Source organism: Puma concolor, chromosome C1 (assembly GCF_028749965.1).
Source record: "Puma concolor isolate L17-30 chromosome C1, mPumCon1.1.hap2, whole genome shotgun sequence".
NCBI lineage: Eukaryota > Metazoa > Chordata > Mammalia > Carnivora > Felidae > Puma > Puma concolor.
The window spans coordinates 149,065,128-149,084,892 of record NC_141674.1 but is presented as its reverse complement, the minus strand read 5'-3'; the positions used below and the strand labels follow the sequence as shown (position 1 = coordinate 149,084,892).

At 40.2% G+C, this 19,765-nt stretch overlaps 2 protein-coding genes across 13 annotated transcripts in view; one reads left to right on the top strand and one right to left on the bottom strand.

Annotated features, from left to right (window-relative positions):
- Positions 1-13,468, bottom strand: part of PKP4 (plakophilin 4) — a 240,575-nt gene extending 227,107 nt beyond the window's left edge. For 9 of the 11 annotated variants that reach the window (XM_086718648.1, XM_086718654.1, XM_086718651.1 and 6 more), the window contains exon 1: positions 13,332-13,468. The gene's annotated coding sequence lies outside the window, so the exon portion shown is untranslated. Of the gene's footprint in view, positions 1-12,188; positions 12,320-12,385; positions 12,552-13,331 lie in introns of those variants that run through there. The other 2 variants (XM_086718650.1, XM_086718649.1) reach the window with 2 other exon arrangements.
- A 25-nt stretch (positions 13,469-13,493) lies between these two features.
- CCDC148 (coiled-coil domain containing 148) overlaps positions 13,494-19,765 on the top strand; it is a 264,311-nt gene continuing 258,039 nt past the window's right edge. For both annotated transcript variants that reach the window (XM_086718663.1, XM_086718662.1), the window contains exon 1: positions 13,494-14,142. The gene's annotated coding sequence lies outside the window, so the exon portion shown is untranslated. The remainder of the gene's footprint in view (positions 14,143-19,765) is intronic.

Here is a 19,765-nt window from a genome sequence, read left to right as displayed (position 1 = left end):
ACAGTACTGCTACCAGAAATTAAGTATACCTGCTGTCCAAAACAAAACAGAACAGAAAACAAATACTGAAGTCAAGCTACAAAGCAAGTTCAGGATATCCACTTAAAATGAATGATGTTTTGCTAAAAATAAGGTAAACTTATGGGAGTAGTATTTGTAAAACACTAACAAAAGATAAAAGACTTTATGTTTTATAGACAAGTTGTTTATATATTTTACAGACAAGTTTTGGCAATTTACCTAACTTTACATGAGGCCTCATGTAATTCAGTGTGTAATCACAGAAAGAAAGCTTTCAAAAATTATAATTCAGGGGCACTTGTCTGGCTCCACTTGGTGGAGCATGTGACTCTTGATCTTGGGTTTCTGAGTTCGAGACCCACACTGGGTATAGATTACTTAAAAATAGTATCTTAAAAAAAATCAATCCAGCAATTTCATTCCTACGCATTTTCTAGGACACAGATATCTATAGCAGTTATATTTGTAAGCTTAAAATTATCATAAATTAAAAATAACCCAGATGTCCCTCCATAGGTGAATGATTAAACAAACTGTGGTACATCCATACTATGTAATACTAAGCAATTAAACAGAAGAGATATTGATACAGAACAACCTGAATGAATCTCTAAGGAATTATGCTGAGTAAAAACAAAACCCAAAACTCTAAAGTCACACACTATATGATTCTATTTATGTAACATTCTTAAAATGACAAAATTATAGAAATGGAATTAAATTAAATTAAATTAAATTAATTAAGTTGTTGGTAGAGATTAAGGAGGGGGTGAGGGTGAAAGAGAAGTGAGGCTGTGGCTCTACAAGAGCAACATAGGAGATGCTTGTAGTGATAGAATTTGTTATGTATCCTGACTGTATCCTGGCCATGACACTGTACTGTAGTTTTGCAAAATGTTACCATTGGAGGAAACTAGGTAAAGGGTACCCAGGATCTCTGTGTTATTTCTTAAAGCCACATGTGATTTCAAAATAATTTCACAATTAAAATTTATTTTTTAAATTATTTATTCAAATTTTACCACTGTGATTACTTGAGGTTAGGGGAGGGACCACCAAAATGTCTTAAGAGTATTTCCAACTGCACTATTAAAATCAAACAAAGGTTTGGTGTACCCACTGGGCTAAAACAAGCTATGAAATTTCCTGTTTTAGTATTTTTAATGTTTATGTAGGTTTATAGTATAAATCATACTATTTTAGTAAACTTTTTCCTTAGAAAAACTTCATGTGCTTAAAATTACATCTACTCCTGACCTCAATTCATCAGCTGGGTATATAAAAGTTATTACTAATTTACAAAACACAAGGACACAGAAAATTTGCTCAATGTCATACTGCCAAAACCTGACCAAGCTGGTCTTGGTGCTTGATATCTGCATGTGAATAGTATGAGAAAGAGGACTATGTAAATTCATTTCACCATAGTTATAATATAGGCGATTAAAATTAATATGAATATGAATCAATATGCTTAACATCTTCTAATTGAGGATTTTTAGTAAGGAATTTGATATGATAAATTATCTAGCAAGTTGTATTACAAAGGTAATTTTTCTATGACACAAATGCAGTGTTGCCATTGAAATATGCATGATAAACAGTTTACAAAAATAATTTACAAAAGAAAGAGGGCTGCAGAGAGAAGTTAATCCAAGAGTAGTTGGTGAAGGTATTCCAAAATTGTAATTTAAAACTCATTCATTAATGGGAGAAGACATTTGCAAAGGATTTATCTGATGAAGGGTGAATATTCAAATTATATAAACAACTTCTACAACTCAACACCAATAAACCCCAATCTGATTTAAAAAATGGTCAGAGAACGTGAACAGATTTTTTCCAAAGAAGACATCGAGATGGCCAACAGACACAAGAAAAGATGCTTGACATCACTCATCACCAGGGAAATGCAAATCAAAACCACAATGAGCTATCACCTTATACCAGTTAGAATGGCTAACATGAAAATGACAAGAAAAGACAAGTGTTGCAAGGATGTGGAGAGAAAGGAACTCTCATGCACTGCTGGTGGGAATGTAAATTGGTACAACTACTGTGGAAAATGTTGATACAGAACAACCTGAATGAATCTCTAAGGAATTATGCTGAGTAAAAACAAAACCCAAAACTCTAAAGTCACACACTATATGATTCTATTTATGTAACATTCTTAAAATGACAAAATTATAGAAATGGAATTAAATTAAATTAAATTAATTAAGTTGTTGGTAGAGATTAAGGAGGGGGTGAGGGTGAAAGAGAAGTGAGGCTGTGGCTCTACAAGAGCACATGGAGGTTCCTCAAAAAATTAAAAACAGAAATATCACATAATCCACATAGCCAAGATATGGAAGCAACCCAAGTGTCTATCAATAGATTAATGGATAAAACACATGTGGTGAATGTATGTATGTATGTGTGTATACACACACACACACAGTTGACTACTACATGGTCATTAAAAAATGAAGAGATCTCGCCATTTGCAACAACATGGATGGATATAGAGGATATTATGCTAAGTGAAATAAGTGAGAGAAAGAAAAATACCATGACTTCACTCATATATGGAGTCGAAAAAAATGAATAAATACAGAGCTGAATCAAACCTAAAAATACAGAGAACTGATGTTTCCCAGGAGGGAGGAGAGGTGAACAAACTGAGTGAAGAGGAGGGGGAGATACAGGCTTCCATTTATGGAATGAATAAGTCATGGGAATGAAAGGGACAGCATAAGGAATAGGTCAGTGATACTGTAATAGTGCAGCATAGGGACAGATGATAGCTACACTTTGGGTGAGCATAGCATAACATAGAAGTTGAATCACTATGTTGTAGATCTGAAATGAATGTAACATTGTCATTTATACTCAAATAAAAATTATTTAAAAAAACACAATTTATTCTTACAAATATCTAGAAAGACTAGAGGTCAAGAATAAGTCACACACAAAGACAAAATCCCTGCCATTGAAGAGCTCAGAGGAGGACAATGGGAACCAATATATTCTAAATTCTAGTTATATTTTAGGATGCTGAATTTCTGGATTTATATTGCTTCTATGGAAAACTGTGTTCAGGGCTCCAAACGAATGACCCACAAACAATATTTCTGAAGACTGACACCTGCCAATAGCCTGTCTAAAGATTTCAGACTGACAGTCTGAATTTTTCATCTGCTGACAGTCTGAATTAGACATTTCAACAACTGAGTTGTTTATCACAGTTCTCAAAATAATAGCAGTTCTTGTGCAAGTCCAATTGGGTTTTCGGATTCCTTTTTCAGTGGTTTAAAAAAAAAACTGACTCTTCTGCTTATTCAGTCATTGACAAATTGACAATAAGTGGAAAATTCCCAACAGTACATCAGTCTGAGATTTAAGGTAAGATTCAATGAGACCATTTATTCTAGCAGATGTCACAAGAGATTTTCAAAACATTCTTCTGTTTATTCATAACAACGGAAGGGGATATTTTCAATAATAGATAATGAGTCTGGACTTATAAAGGCACATAAATTGCATAAAGAATAAAGAAAAGCACAAAACACAATAAACCAAAGTACTGCTATATGAAAATGAAAATAAGAACTTACTTAAGGGGCGCCTAGGTGGCTCAGGGCATGATCTCCCTATCCGTGAGTTCAAGCCCCGCATCAGGCTCTCTGCTGACAGCTTAGAGTCTGGAGCCTACTTCAGATTCTGTGTCTCCTTCTCTCTCTGCCCCTCCCCCACTAGCACTCTGTCTCTCTCTCTCTCTCTCTCTCTCTTTCTCAAAAATAAAATAAAAACATAAAAATTTAAAAAAAAGAAGTTAAAAAAAAGAACTTACTTAAAATGGTAAGTCTTGAAGCATAAATTATGGTTTTTCATCAAGAATTCATTTTCATTGTGATCATTTTACACAAGGTATTTGGTAAAGTACTCTAAGAAATATAACCAAATAATCAAGTTCATGATTAAAACCTTTTCTGAAATCTCTACCTTACTATTGGTAACAGTGTACTTTTTCAGACGCAAGGTTTTTCCAAAGAAAGCCACAGACAGTGGTTAAGGCAGGCAGCTGTCTATCTAGATTCTGGTAATGTATCAACACATACCAAAAAAGTAGATTTAGCTAAAACCCAGTTAATACAAAGTCATCTTACAGCTCTTTCTTAACACTTACAGAAAAATTTTGCATGTTTATTTATATACCAAAGTTTTCTAGGACTTTTTTTTTCCAGTTCATGTGTATTATCTTTCCCAACTGGATTGTAAAATTAATCACAAATTCCTTAAAGATGGAGACTCTCAATACTGAATCCAAGTAAAACTCCTGACAGAAACCATTATTTGGCCATGAGGCCTAGCACAGTCTGATACAGAGCAGGGGACTAATGAATGTTGCTTGAAAGGAGCTAAAATGAATCGTGTATCTTTTTAAATAAGAGGTATCCAAAACAAAACACATACATGGTAGGGCTCCAGTAAATATGAAGCACTAACTGTGTTCAGTCCCTTTGTTTGAACCCTTGGTAGTATTCAAGAATAAGAAGTTACTTCTAACTAGCTAGATCAGTCCTTCTTTCCTATTCAATACAGGGTACAGGTGTCAGAATATATGATGCGCTTCACTTCAAAGTGGTTATTACTGGTTTCCATTTTACATGAGTGCTTCTAATTCTTGTGAAGGTATGGAAACTGAAAAGCCTATTCAAGTGTTTACTTTGATCATGACACTGAAAATTAATACTGCATACATTAGTATACATACATAATTCTCCTTTTGAAAATAATGTACTGATTACATTAGCAAAAGAAAACAGTTGATCTCAATATTTTTAAACTACTGTTTATGGATGTATACATATGTAAGTTCTATAAGGATTTTTTCCCCTTTGTAGGGGAGAGCAGGATCTAGAAGAAGCTCTCCTCAACAGAGTTTTTAACTGCTTTAAAAAACAAAAACAAAAAACACAATCCAAGAATATCATCCTGTTAGAATCCACCAGTTTCCGAACACTGTACATTGTCTGCATGCAAAGATTAGAGTTAAATGAAAGAGATCTATATTCTATAATGAGATATGAATTAGTGAGTTCCTACGAACATAAAGTATTTATGGAAAAGCAAGATGTTTTCAGAGGAACAACTCTCAGTTCGTGTCTTTGAGGACAAAACAAAATTAAAGCAAATGGTAAGTGGGTCTTTCTCATTTTAACAAGACTAGTCCCCTCAAATCACCACCTAAATCCCCCTTCTGTTTCTATCCAACTTCCAGAAAATTTAGTCTCAATTAGGGGTTAAGCCTCAAAAGTGCACAGGAACCTGGCTATTAACAAATGAATCCAAGAGGTTAGCCACTGACTCAGCCAACATTAGGTCAAATGTTTGTCTGCTTATATTTTTATGAGCTGAGCATTCCATGTATACAACTTCAACTTTCTCCCCTTATCCTAAAAAGTAAATTTTAATAAATACTTGAGAAGACAGTCCTCATTTCTGCTGAGGGAAAAATTAAACAGAATGACAACATGTAATTCTAAGCATGGTGAAATATAAGTACTAGGGCTCTAGAGAGCATCTAGTTCAACTCCCTCATTTTATACACGAGAAAACTAGAGCCCAGAGGTAAAGGACTTACTCATGGGACACACACCTATGTAGTAACCCAGCCAGGTCCAGAACAAGAGACTCTTTATATCTCTTACACCACTGTCTCTTGGTTTATTACATTAAGTATCTTCCAAACTTCTAGTCTTTCATTGCTTTGGCAATTTCCTGTCAATTTCAAGTGCTCATTTCTGGACAGAAACATCAGTTTGAAAAGCTGATTTAAGGGGTGCCTGGGTGGTTCGGTTGGCTGAGCATCCAACTCTTGATTTCGGCTTAGGTCATGGTCCCAGGGTGGTGAGATCAAGCCCTGCATTGGGCTCTGTGCGGAGCATGAGGCCTGCTTGAGATTTTCTCTGTCTTCCTCTGCCCCTCTCCCTGGCTTGTGTGCTCTCTCTAAAATAAAATGTATATATATATTTTTAAAGTTAATTTACAAGCTGCATTTTAGGCCATAAATGCATATATGATTAACACTAACACTTTCTGAATAAAATCATGAAATTTGCAGCAACGTGGACAGAACTAGAAGGTATTACACTGAGTGAAATAAGTCAGAGAAGGACAGATATCATATGTTTTCACTCATATGTGGATCTTGAGAAACTTAACAGAAGCCCATGGGGGAAGGGAAGGGGAAAAAATAGTTACAGTAGAGAGAGGGAGTGAGGCAAACCACAGAGACTCTAAAATACAGAGAAACAAATTGAGGGCGGATGGGGGGTGGGGGCGAGGGGAAAATGGGTGATGGGCATTGAGGAGGGCACTTGCTGGGATGAGCACTGGGTGCTGTATGGAAGCCAATTTGGCAATAAATTATATTAAAAAACAAAACAAAAAAAAACACTAACACTTTCTTCACGTAAAGACCAGGAAAGACATTGTATAAAATGATACTAATTAGAATTACAAATGCAATAGTTATATACATAATTAAAAGATACTTTACATTTTGCAAGCGTTTCCACTCTGGCCCCTGAAATATAATACTATCAGTCTTTACCTTTCAAACACGTTTATTAAGGAATTATTCAACCAAACCTCCTACATGTGTTGGTTAGTGGTATTTTACGTGCCTTTACATATTGCCTAACTAAAGAAGTTGTAACTCCCCTATTTTATTTTTTTTAATATTTTTAATATTTGTTTATTTGTGAGAGATAAAGTGTGAGCGAGGAAGGGGCAGAGAGAGAGAGACACAGAATCCGAAGCAGACTGCAAGCTCTAAGCTGTCAGCACAGAGCTCAACAAGGAGCTCAAGCTCATGAACACGAGCGAGATCACGACCTGAGCAAAAGTCAGACACTTAACCGACTGAGCAACCCAAGCACCCCAAGAAGTTATAACTTCCCTATTTTAAAAAGGCCCTTCTTTGATTTTGCTGGATTCTTTTCCTTATGAACAATCTCTTGCAAACTAACCAACTCATAATTTCTCTTTCGTAGTTTATATTTTCCCTGAAATATTTTATTTAGATTCATAATCGTATTTACTAAGATAAAAGAAAGCAAGTTAATAATTTGCCCAATATATAGTAGATGCTACAGAAAGTATCATTAAGTACAACAATGCAAGAATAAGGGTTTAAATGTATTAAGAGCTGGCCCTGAGCTTTAAGGGCTTTACATGCATTGACTCATTTATTCCTCACAACCATTTGAGGTGGACACTTATATCATTGTTTTACAAATGAGTAAAATGAGATCTATAGAATTTATATAATTTAGCACGTCACACACCTAGCAAATAGACAGAACTGAACTATGGCAGTCTGACTTCTAAGCAGACACCTCACTGCTTTACTGATACATTTTATGGATTCACCCAGTGTCAAGGTGAAAGTCCAAGGACCTTTTCCGACCTAAACTACCATGGTTAATCCTGGATGAGGGGTGGGTTAGGGGTAGACAGCCAGACCGTGAAAACATTATATACATTAATCCGTTCCTCTCACTTCCCAAAATGATCTTGTTACAAAAGAAAAAAACAAAACAATTTAAGGTGCCCATGAAGGAGATTCAAAAGTCCCAAAAGAGAACTCCAACTCCTTTGTTGCTATGATTTGGGGAAGGAGAAAGAAGACTGATTACATAAACTAATGCTTAGGAAACTTTTCTTTAAAAAAAAAAAAAAAAAGCAAAAGCATGGAGGGCTTTGGAAACCTTGAGCAAAGCAATGCAATCCAAACCGTTCATTTTTACTTGATGTTTATTTATTTTTGAGAGAAAGAGCGCGTGAGAGAGTACACTAGCAGGGTAGGGGCAGAGAGAATCCCAAGCAGGTTCTCTGCACTGTCAGCACAGAGCCCAACGTGGGGCTTGAACCCGTGGACTGTAAGACCACGGCCTAAGCTGAAATAAGAGACACTTAACTCACTGAGCTACCCAGCCACCCCAAACCCTGCATTTTTATTTGTATTTATTTTTAATGTTTTTATTTATTTTTGAGAGAGAGAGAGAGAGACAGAGTACAAGTGGGGGAGGGGCAGAGACAGAGGGAGACACAGAATCCAAAGCAGGCTCCAGGCTCAGCTGTCAGCACAGAGTCTGAAGCAGGGGGTGGGATTTGAACTCAGGAACCCCGAGACCATGATCTGAGCTGAAGTCAGATGCTTAACTAAGCCACCCAAGTGCCCCCAAAACCTTACATTTTTAAAAGGAGGAAGCTATAACCCAAATGTTAAATGGTTTATTAGGGCCATAAGGTTCAGTGGTAGATATCCTAATTTCTGGAGTAGGGTGCTTTTCACCTCCCCGTCTGCAATTGAGAGAGCTTACAAAGGACCAGAATTTCAGACACTACTTCCCAGTGTTTTAAAAGCCTATGTGTAAGTCAGCCGTGGCATGTATGAAAAACTGTATTCCAAGTTCCAGGCCAGGCCTCCAAAGCCTACAGAGTACTCTGATGACCCCTCTTCAACGACACATTTTACCTTTTATATATAATGCCATTTTGATGACAAAAACCCGCATCCACTCTAAATTCAACTTGGAACACTAAGCATCAACTTCAATATTAAATGGCTCCTGAAAAGAGGCTTTCTCTGCCTCTCCAAGCAGACAGATGCATTGGGTGGTAGTGTTTGACGTCGGGGAAAGGGGGCAGGGGAGGGGATCCAGATTAAGGAAGAACAGAATAAACTTCTCTGGATATTTACAACTCACCAAATTTATATTTAACATAGACAATAATGATAGAAGCAAACATGTCTTGGCAGTTGAAGAGGGTTATTGGTTCACTTACCCCCTCCCTACTCACCCTTTGTTTGCTGAGTTCTGGACTTAATGAGGGCTATATGATATTATATCTACCTAGAGGGACTGGCATCTACTGAATCAGCAGGCATTATACAGTTCATGAAAAATGTTTCATAATGACATGACTTAAAATTAATGCAGACACTTCCATATTTTAATTTATATATTTTATAGTATTAAAACTTTACAATCCAATCTCTAATGGCATTTTATCATATGCAGTGAATCATTATGTATTAGTCACAATAAACTATAATATCAAGACTATGAATAATCAAATGATCAGCAATGTAGCTAACATTTATTAGTATACCAAATAACAGTAAATCTAAATTATAAAAAGAAAATACTTAGACCAGTGACAAATGGAATGTCTGCAGTATTCTAAGTTTCACTGAAAAGCACCATCATGTAATATCCCCAATTAGTTACGGTAACAAAGCCCCCAAAAGATGAAGATAATTCCACTGATTTATTAAAGTGATAATGTGAACAACATATGAATGTTGTGCAACTTCTCAACTGAAACCAGCAAGCACATGAATTGTTGCTCTTTGTCACTTAGGCCCTCACCTCCTTATCCTAAAAGGAGCCTGTTATTTCTTACAGCTGGGCATCAAATTGATCTGCTGATTGGGATCATCACTTACTGGCAGTTTATGAAGTCTCACATTCAGGTATCTTAAAGTTTTACTTCCTCTCTCTCTGCAGCTCTTTGTAGTTACAGTTTGGGCATGAAACAGTTACCTAATTTTCTAAACATGATCAGTCCACTGGTGTCCTGTATCAGATTATTCTTCCCCCTTCAGCGCAGGGAAGGCACTACAAAACCATTTAAGACATTGAAGAAGTAATTATCTCCCAGTACAATGAAGGCATGAAGGCAGCTTTCCAAAGTGACATACAATTCCATGAATGTTTATGCCCCAGAATAACCCTAGAATAACCCCTACTTTATCTTCCAGTTAATAATGCATGTATGACTTCATTATTATAATTCTATTTTAAAATTAGACAAATTAGAGATTTACCCCTTGATTGAAATGGCGGGGGGGGGGAACCCCACCAGATTATAGAGCATTCTCAAAATACTTTAAAATTTCAAAGCAGTCAGGTGAGAGACTGGACTTCCCAAATGATTGGTGATGGGACAATTCTCTATTTAAATCAATCCTTGGCCAACAACAAGGAAAGAATTCAATTTTAAAATTGGCAATAACTGTTTTTTTTAAGTGAATTTAAAAGTTTTAAATTAAATTTACTTTCCCAATTTGTATAGAAATAAGAAATTGCAATTCTGACTTAATATAGACTTAATTCAATTACTCAAGGTCATACAATTGCTAAAGTTTTTATTAAACTGAGTTAGGGAGTAGTTTCTTTAAGTCAAATTATATCAGAACTACTCACTGAAATAGATTGATTTATTCAGCCTGTAAATGCAGCAGTAACATTTTTTTTTCCTGGATGAACGCCAGCTGCTCCTACTTTCCGCTTACCTTCTCTTATGCTTCCCATCACTACCCTGCTCCCCTATCTCCCTTCAAAACCAGTATAGGTTAAGAATTAAGAAAACTGGACACTTAATTCCACAATTTAGAATCTTCAGTATAACATCTAATATGTGAAATGCAGTACCTTCTACTTATATAATAGCGGGGGTTGGTAAGGGAATATACTATCATCAAAACACAATTTATGTTATTTTTGATTGTGAATGATTACTAGTTTTAGAGCTACTTCTCTTCAAGTATCTGTAACAACTAAAATCTATTTCCAACTGAAAGCATACCTTTACCTGAAGCAGGTAAAACTATTTGCACAGCCAATCACGTATATACATTATATACTTGAATGAGTTATTTCAATTTCTAAGGTAGCAGAGAAACAATGTACTTTTACTTTCTAATCTTCACATCAAGTCAAATAAGCATGTGTTAAACTCTGCTGTAATATGATATTGTTACATAACAAATTTCCTGTTAGCATCCATAAACACCTCCCAATATCCTACACAGTATTACTAACTCCAATTTAGAGTTAAATCTATAAATAAGAAGGTCTACAGATTAGGGACCTACCTAAAAAACAATGTAGCAGTTAAAACACACAACCTTTCCCAGTGCAAAGTTTTTTCATTTTTTTCTATTTTTCCTTTCTGTTGAGTCCTTAACTAAAAGGTACTCATCTTATACTTTTCAGTGCACTTGATTCACACAAAGTAGGTGTTGGAAGACAGCTAGACAATCAACTTATTATTTTCCTGAATCTGATACAAAAATAACGAAGTGTGGAGAGGCTTGTAGTAAACTCAACCTCCAAAGCAAACTGTGTCAAATATAGGCATACATAGTATGCTTTTCAACATCCAGAAACCTTATTTTGGACATCGGTTGTTCTCATTGTAACGTTGCCATTTCCATAACTATTTCACAGGTACCAGAAAAGATGTTACTTCCATTGCAACACACTGCATTCAAAAAGCAAAGCGGTCTTCTACTTTCCCTTTTAAAATGTAATAATCTAAGCCCAATTCTAGAAACACACCGTCTGTCGAAAATGTGCTTTTCTGCATTACAGAAAATAAAATTTGACGAAAAACTATATTAATTATTATTGATTTTATATATAATTACCATTAGTTAAAAGTTGGAGGGCTGCATTTATTTTTTCAAACTCAGTAACAAAAAGAACTGAGACCTCAACTAATAAATTACATCTTGAAATATACATGATTGTGTTGTCCCCAGTTACTTCCAATGGTAACTGACACGCCCCGAATTTAACTGTACCAGACAGTTCTATCTGTCCCATCGCTGGCCAAACACTGCTTCTCTGTTTCTATTCATTATGTATTATAAGAGGTCTAAACACAACCCAGCATGACGAGAAAAAATTGCAATTCTTGTGACAGCAAAGTGATGCATTCAAGTTCTCTCTTGCGGTACATCCCTATCCATGAGCATTAACAGACATTTCTGATAGTGCTAAAATGCGTTGGCTGCAAGCTCATTACTCTAAGAACCTTAGGCACCTTTCCTGCAGGTTTTCAGAAAACCCTCGTAAAAAACAGGCACTATTCAAATCTTGCAAACCAAACTTGCCAAGAACCTTGTGCGATGATCAATAACCTTGGCTACACCGCCATCCACCCCAAATTCACGATCCTGGAGACCAATGCAGCAAAAACCCAGGCTAAATGCTAGCTGAAGCCCAACAGAACTGCCGCGCTTCCCCTCTGCCGCCCTCTCTGCCGCCCTCTCTGCCGCATGGAGAGAGGCAAGGGGAAGAGAGGAGTGGAGCTAGGCTCACCAGCTCCGAAGATGCTCCGGTGACCTCTGGCTGAGCGGCGAAAGCTGGGCCAGGAAGGCGCTAGTGCAGCCGCGGCGGGCCGAGTGGACTATGCCCCTGGTGCATTCCTCGCATTCCTGCACAATCTGTCGCCAGCCGAGGAGCCCGCGGCGCGCGTCCCCCCCCCCCCCCCCCGATACACACACACACACACACACCTGCCTATTGCTGCGCCCCGAGCGGCCACGGCCGCCGCGGCGCCTGCACTGCCCGCGCTCTCAGTTTGTCGCACTCAGCCAACACGCAGCCAAATTCCGGCCCCGTCGCTCATCCCCTCGTTTCCCGGGTAGGGGAAAGAGGACCAGGCAGCCCCAGCGGTGGGCAGGGACTCCAGAACGGCCCGGGGGTTGCGGGGGGGGGGGGGGGGTACCGCAGCTCCGCTTTAACTCCAGGCAGGGTGAGGTGGAAGCGGCGGCGCAGGAGGGCAGCGGAGGAAGCTCTAGGCTGGGGAACCAGGAGGGGTGGAGCGTGAGGATACGCCGCGAAGAGCGAGGGGCGCGCTGGACGGAGGGGGGTGGGCAGGACCCGCAGGAGCGCGGGACTCGCGGGGCAAACGCGAGACTGTGCAGGCAACAGGGGCGTGGGAGGAAGGGGAGGGGGCCAGGACGCAGGACCTGGGGCTGGAGGGACGGACAGACCGCCCCGAGGGCTGGGGAAGGCGGGCGCCCCAGGGTGTCGGGGGCGCGGGGCGGCGTGCCAGGCGGGCAAGAGCGGGTGAGCCTCGAGGCAGACGTCCGGGAGGGCTCGGCGAGGCGCTCAAGTTCGGGGCTGGGGGATCTGGATCCGAACAAGCCAACGCGGGGAGGGTCGTGCGCGGCGCGCAGGGGAGACCGGAGGAGAGTAATAGCCGGGAAAAGCAAATGGAGGGTGAAACTTGTGCGCCTGCCGGGGGGAGGGGAGCAGGCAGGCGAGTGCGGGCAGGAACACGAGGCGGGGCAGGAAAGCCGAGGCGGCCGCGAGGCGGTGGGGACGGAGTAACGGGAGGGAGGCGCCCGTCCCCCACGCGTCCCTCACAGGCAGGTCCCGGCTCCGGCGCGAGGGGGCGAGGGCCGGGGGTCTCGGGGGCAGGAGTCTTCGCGCCCTCCCGCGAGCCCGCACACTTACTTTCCAGGTTAGGCAGCGCCCGTCGTCGCTCGGGGGATCAGGGACATCTGCGCCGAGGGGTCGTCGCTGCGGCACCCGAAAAAATTAAAAAAGTGCGGCGGCCAAGCGGCTGCCCGCCCCTCCCTCCCCCACCCGCCCCCTCCCCCGAAGCTGCTCTCCCACCACCCCGGGCGGCGGCGGTGGCCAACTTGCCCCTCTACCCAGTGCCCATGGTGCCGCCTCCGCGGCCGGCGTCGACACGGACTCAGCCCCGGAGCCCCCTCTACTGCCCAGAGGCCGCCGCCGCCGCCCGCCCAGCCGCCAGCCCGCCTGCCCAGCCAGCCCCGGGCTCCCGGGAACGTCAGCACGCCGCCGTCTCCGGACCTGCTCCCCGCCAACGCCATTGGTCGGAAGGAGAAGGCTGGCCCTCCCTATTGGCCCGGCCCTCATATTGAACGGGCCAATGCGAACTGCGGTTTCAGGTCGCCATAGAGACCGATGCTGTTAAGAGCGAGAGGGCCTGAAGAAGGTGGGGAGTGAGGCTGGAGGTGTCTCAGGCTTGGGGAGCGGGAGGGGGTGTAGGGATGAAATACAGGGAGATTCCCGCGTGCTGGCTCTGACACCTGAGGCAGCTTGCGCCTTGGCTTCCTGTCAACCCCAGCTGTGCATGACAGGGTTTGTCCCTCATCTCACCTCAAAGGCAGGAACAGCTGAGCCTTTATACCAATCCATGAGAACCTAGGAGTGGGCATTTCACTTTTCCTGCGTCGGGGGAACTCCCTGAGGCCTTGACCTTTGACCTTTGACCTGTGTGCAGCTTCTGCTACTCCAGGTGAGTTTGCTCCCTATCCCTTAATTCGCTGCTTCTTCCTGACGTCACTGATCCACCTGAATTCTACGTGTTTTTCCGAACCACTCCCCTTTCCCTGGGGCGGATCTTGCCTCAAAATTCTGGGTTTAAAAACTTAATGCCTAACCTAAAGGAGACTCAAAGATTTCCTTTGAATGATATTTTAGCAAGGAACTGGCTGACGTATAATATGTTGGATGTCATCGAGTCGTCACTTAAATGTGTTCCCTGCTTTTCCAAGCAAGCCTCTAATCCCTCCATTGAAGGGGTATTTATTAAAGACCCACCTGTGTGTACATTCCACACTGTGAGCTTGGCAGGTGCATGCTCTTTCCCCTCAGTTTACCCAGTGGGGAAAAACAGGTGATAAAGTCAGTTCTTCATGCGTTCCCATGATCTCAGAGAGTAAAGGAAATAGATTGCAGTTGATTGAAGTTTTCTGGGTATTTTCCAGTTTACCTCTAAATTTTATGAAGAAATGAACTCAGTTATGGAATCAGTACACAGAAAAAATCTTGAGCTTTAATAACAGGTTCTATGCTTTCATTTGGTCACTTTGTGCTAGCTTGTCAATACTGATTGTTTTTTGTAAATAACTTTCATAGTTAAATGCTGGCTATTCAAGTGGGTCTTCATGAAGACATTAGACTTTTAAGCATTATACTGCTCTATCACGTAGCCACTGATGTTCTTAGGTTCCTTCTTTTGGTGATTTTGCCATGTTAGTAAGATGTAAGAATATAATTATGTTACTGCCTCTTAAGTTGGAGGGACCATATTTTGTGAAAAAGCAGTTAGGATTTTGGAAATTACAAATATTTGTTGAGAGAAAGAAATTAATGTTTGTGCAAGGTACATATATCTAACTACTGTGCTGAATTTTAAGTTGAATAATATGCTTTGCTATTAGTTTTTATCTTGCTATAGTTGAAAATTGCAAAAATAGATAAGACTTGTTAATATGGTATCTTGATTGGAAAAACATCTCTTACAATTTGTAGCAAAATGTAAACTTCGTTGATAATCTTATGCAGGGTTGAAGTGCAGAATAGAACAGTTGAACATGTGAGTGTTCCCCCCAAATATTTCCAGAATTGGGAAGGAATCAGCAGGGACCATAGAGCCTTGCCATCCTGGAAGTTTGCTCATCATGCCTTTCATTTCTGGCTTTTGTGTGTATGTGTTTGGAAAATGAAAAAAAGTAAAATGCAAATTCTTGTAAGACTCATTTTTCTTTATTAATTTTTTTTAATGTTTGTTTATTTCTGAGAGAGAGAGACAGAGCATGAGCAGGTGACAGGCAGAGAGGGAGACACAGAATCCAAAGCAGGCTCTGGGCTCTGAGCTGTCAGCACAGAGCCTGATGCTCGGCCTGAACCCACAAACCGTGAAATCATAACCTGAGCCGAAGTCGGACGCTTAATGGACAGAGCCACCCAGGTGCCCCAAGACTCATTTTTTTTTTAATTTTTTTTCAACGTTTTTATTTATTTTTGGGACAGAGAGAGACAGAGCATGAACGGGGGAGGGGCAGAGAGAGAGGGAGACACAGAATCGGAAACAGGCTCCAGGCTCCGAGCCATCAGCCCAGAGCCCGACGCGGGGCTCGAACTCACGGACCGCGAGATCGTGACCTGGCTGAAATCGGACGCTCAACCGACTGCGCCACTCAGGCGCCCCCCAAGACTCATTTTTAATGTACTAAGATGATGCCAATGATTTGGTTTAAAAACATTTTTTAATAATAGTGAATGAAAAGAACATGGGAAAAATAACATTAATATTTCCTTTTTTCTTGCCTTAGGCTAGCATAGAAAGAAGACAACAAGAATTAATTTTTTTACTCCAATAATCTTTTCTTTTTGTATTTTACTCAGATCTCAAGTGTGATGAGTATTTTGATATTGTGTATTCCATGTTGGTAATGATTAAAATCTTACTAAAATCTACCATGAACAAGGTCCCCTAAAATGTTGTCATTATCATTATTATTAATTATTATTATTATTATTATTTTGTAATTCTTATACTCGGTTGAAAGTACTACCATGCATTGCTGGACAAGTTTACAAAATCACTGTGTTCCACTAAGAGTTCTAGGCTCTCCAGACTTGGCTGGGTCTTCACTGATTCTCTAAACTCCTTTCCTCAATGAGGAGGGTGATTATCCAGGGTACTTCTCTCAAACCTGTCCTATTTCGCTTTCCTCAAGCCCCCCACTGTACTCTGTCTTCTTCCAGTTCTTTAAGTGATCTTGCCTCATATATGGCTGAGACATCCATCATGGAGTTCCTCTATTTTAACTTTCCTAACACTCAGTCTTCGTTTTTACACTTGATCACTTACTTCAGTCTTGCTGAGAACAGGTGCCCCTCTTTTGTGCTAAACCCATACTCTACTTCTGCTTCTGAACATGGACCATATTCTCTCCCCAGGATTTTGCTCCATTGATTGTAAATTTCTCTCTTACATCGTATGCTATGTTCTCTCCTCCAAAAGTTTTCCTTACATGTTATGCATATCTGACCCTTTGTGAAACCACCTTCCTTCAAACCTACCACCCTTTCCTCACCTTCTTTTCACCAAAAAACAGTCTGAAGGAAATTTATTAAGGCTTTTGTTTTTTAACTTCCAGTATGCTGGCCCTTGAATACAACTAAAAAGATTCTGGAGATTGTGCGTTTTCTCCTCAAAATCATAACCCATTTTGCCAGTAAAGTTCTCTCCTACAAAAAGGGCCTTTTACTTGCTAATTGCAGTGCCTTACTTCCAGATTTCCAGTGGAGGGTGGAGACCATTGTCTCCCACTCTGAGGTTCCATATAAATGCAAATGAACACCTTGAGAAGAAGAAGCATTTAACCTGCTAGCCACACCACTTTGGCGGGTCTACTGCTGGGAAGTAGAGGTGGGAAGCTGGGGGTTGGGGGGGGGGGCGGGCAGGGCTCTGCTCATGCTGATGGTGGGACCTAAGGCAAAGTTCAAAAGACTAAAAAGGTTTGGTGAGCACCACCTTCAAGGACAAAGTAAACAGAAATCAAAGGGAATTTTCACTTACCATCTCAGAAAGAAGTCAACGAGAACCATCATGATTATGAAAACTTTGTACCTTTCTGATGTTTATTTTCATATTAGCTCACCATGATTAATATTCCTGAAAAATCATAGCAGAGGCAGCAAAGAAACGGGAAGAGCAGAAACACTTTCTTATTTCCTTATTTCCTTTCTTATTCTTGGATGCCTACGGAGAAGGTGGGAGCAGTAAATATAAGAATTCCAAAAAACACACTAATTGATAGTTGCTTTTTCTGTTCGTTTGTTTTTAAAAGGAATGTTAAAACAGAGGCAGGTGGCAAATGAGGGAAAGAGAGCAGTGGAATAAACTGGTCCTGCAAATGGCTGCTAAAAATAATAGTTCTGCTCAGGATTGACTGTATGCCACCTCCAGACCATTCTCTGAATATGCAAATCCTCCCCCTTAGAGGCCCAATCCAATACCTCTAAAGCCTTTTCTGAAAATTTCCTCACCTTACCCACCTCTGGAGAGGATGATTTCTGCCTTAGTATTTTATAGTGGCACTTAATACACTCTACCCCATGGTGTAGTTATTTGTGTGAGCCTTCTCCTATAGAAGATAGGATACAGTAAGAGTCATGACTGTAACTTCCGTAGTGCTTTGGACTACTAAAGTGTCCCTCACACTAAGAAAAGCCACCATTCATTAATCCTTTTTTAGTCCTTGAAAGAATTTGACTTCTAACAATGAAAATGTAGGATCAGTAATGTTGGGAGGTACTTAGAAAAAGATGGGACTGGAGGTTCAGTGTAGAAAAGTGAGATAATGTATGGCAGAGCAGCATAGAGGTTTCTGTCATGTAGCCACCCAAGAGAGAAAAGCCTTAGATCTTATCTCTGTGAGGACCTATCTCTACCCCTCAGTGAGGTGGGGTTGGGGGGGCAGTGTGAGAAGGACTGGCTGAACATGCTTTGGCATGACGTTATCCTATTCAGAGTTAAGGCCATAAAATTTGGTGTATTGGGAAAAACAGTTGAAACTCAGCTTTGTCAAGCAGATTAAATAAGGGCTACCTACGTTTTTTTTTTCATCCGAAACATCCAGGTTGCTCTGATTCTTTGTTGTTGTTGTTGTTTGAACACAGTGGAATCATGAGAATTTAACAACTTTATAAAATAAGAAAGGGATCAAACATCTGGTAAATGTAATAGACATGTTTCTAAGTACCTATATCCACAGCCTTTGAAGTATGCAGCCCTACAAGCCTCATGACCTAGTAGCTGGCCATGGTTCAGCCCGGTGGAGACCTGATTCAAATGTGACCAGTTTATTACAGACCATTGACCATACCCTATAATAGTGCCAATCAGATTCTTCTCTTAGAAATTTGAAATTAAGAGAACAAATACAGAGAGAACTGCTGTGTTGGCCCTTGTGTTTTATGGGATCCTATTCTCCTCACAAGGCTAGAACACACTTCATTTTTTAGTACTCCATGAGCTTTCTGTTTCTTAGAGTCACCCCTCACACATTCTTTTCCTGGTTTGCCATTAGTGAGTCTGTCTCTTACAATAAAAAGGTTTTGTGACAATATTATGCAAATATTTGACAACAGAACGTATATTACGACCATCTTGTTGGACTATGAAGAGCAACAAATAAAAAATGAATGATCCAAATATTTCCTAAGTTGGGTAAAAGAGCTTTGTTTAGTGTGATGTCTATTCCTTCCCACTCCCCAAGCTCAAAGCCTTATATTCCTCAACGCTTAGTTCTCCTCCTGTGAAACTGGGAGCAAGAGAAGAACTTCAAGAATATGAGCAATGTGATTGCTTTTTCAAGGTAGAATCATTTACCATGCCACTGGTAGAGGAAGAAAATAATAGAATTTATATATATTTTATACATGTCTAATAATTTTTTAGAAACCAGGCTAAAAAATAAAAATAAGGTAGGAAAATTTACCAGAGATATCAGTGGCACCACGGCTCAGGGGAAACAGATTCCAAAGTCTAATTTCCAGCAAATAATTAAAAAAAAATTCTCAGAAGGAAAACCAAGCTTGATCCAATATTACTGTAATATTTTAGCTAAAGTATCCAATTTTCAACAAAAATATTTGAGACATGCAGAAAGAAAGAAAGAAAGAAAGAAAGAAAGAAAGAAAAAACAGGAAAGCATAATCCAAATTTAGAAAAATAGGTAGCCAATGTTCATGCTGTGTAGTTCCACTTGTTGGATTTAGTAGGCAACTAATCCAAAACAGCTACTATAAATACATTTAAAAACTTAAAGGAAAAATAACTCAATAAATAGGGACTCTCAATAAAGAAAAAGAAACTATAGAAAAGGAATGGAGGGGTGTGTGAGTGGTGCAGTGGGTTAAGCGTCCCGACTTTGACCTCACTGCTCATGAGTTTGAGCCCTGCATGGGGCTGACAGCTTGGAGCCTGGGGCCTGCTTCAGATTCTGTGTCTCCCTCTCTCTCTGCCCCTCCTCCACTCATGCTGTCTCTCTCTCTCAAAATTAACATTAAAAAAATGAATAAACATTAAAAATTAAAAATAAAAAAATAAAAAAGGAATGGAA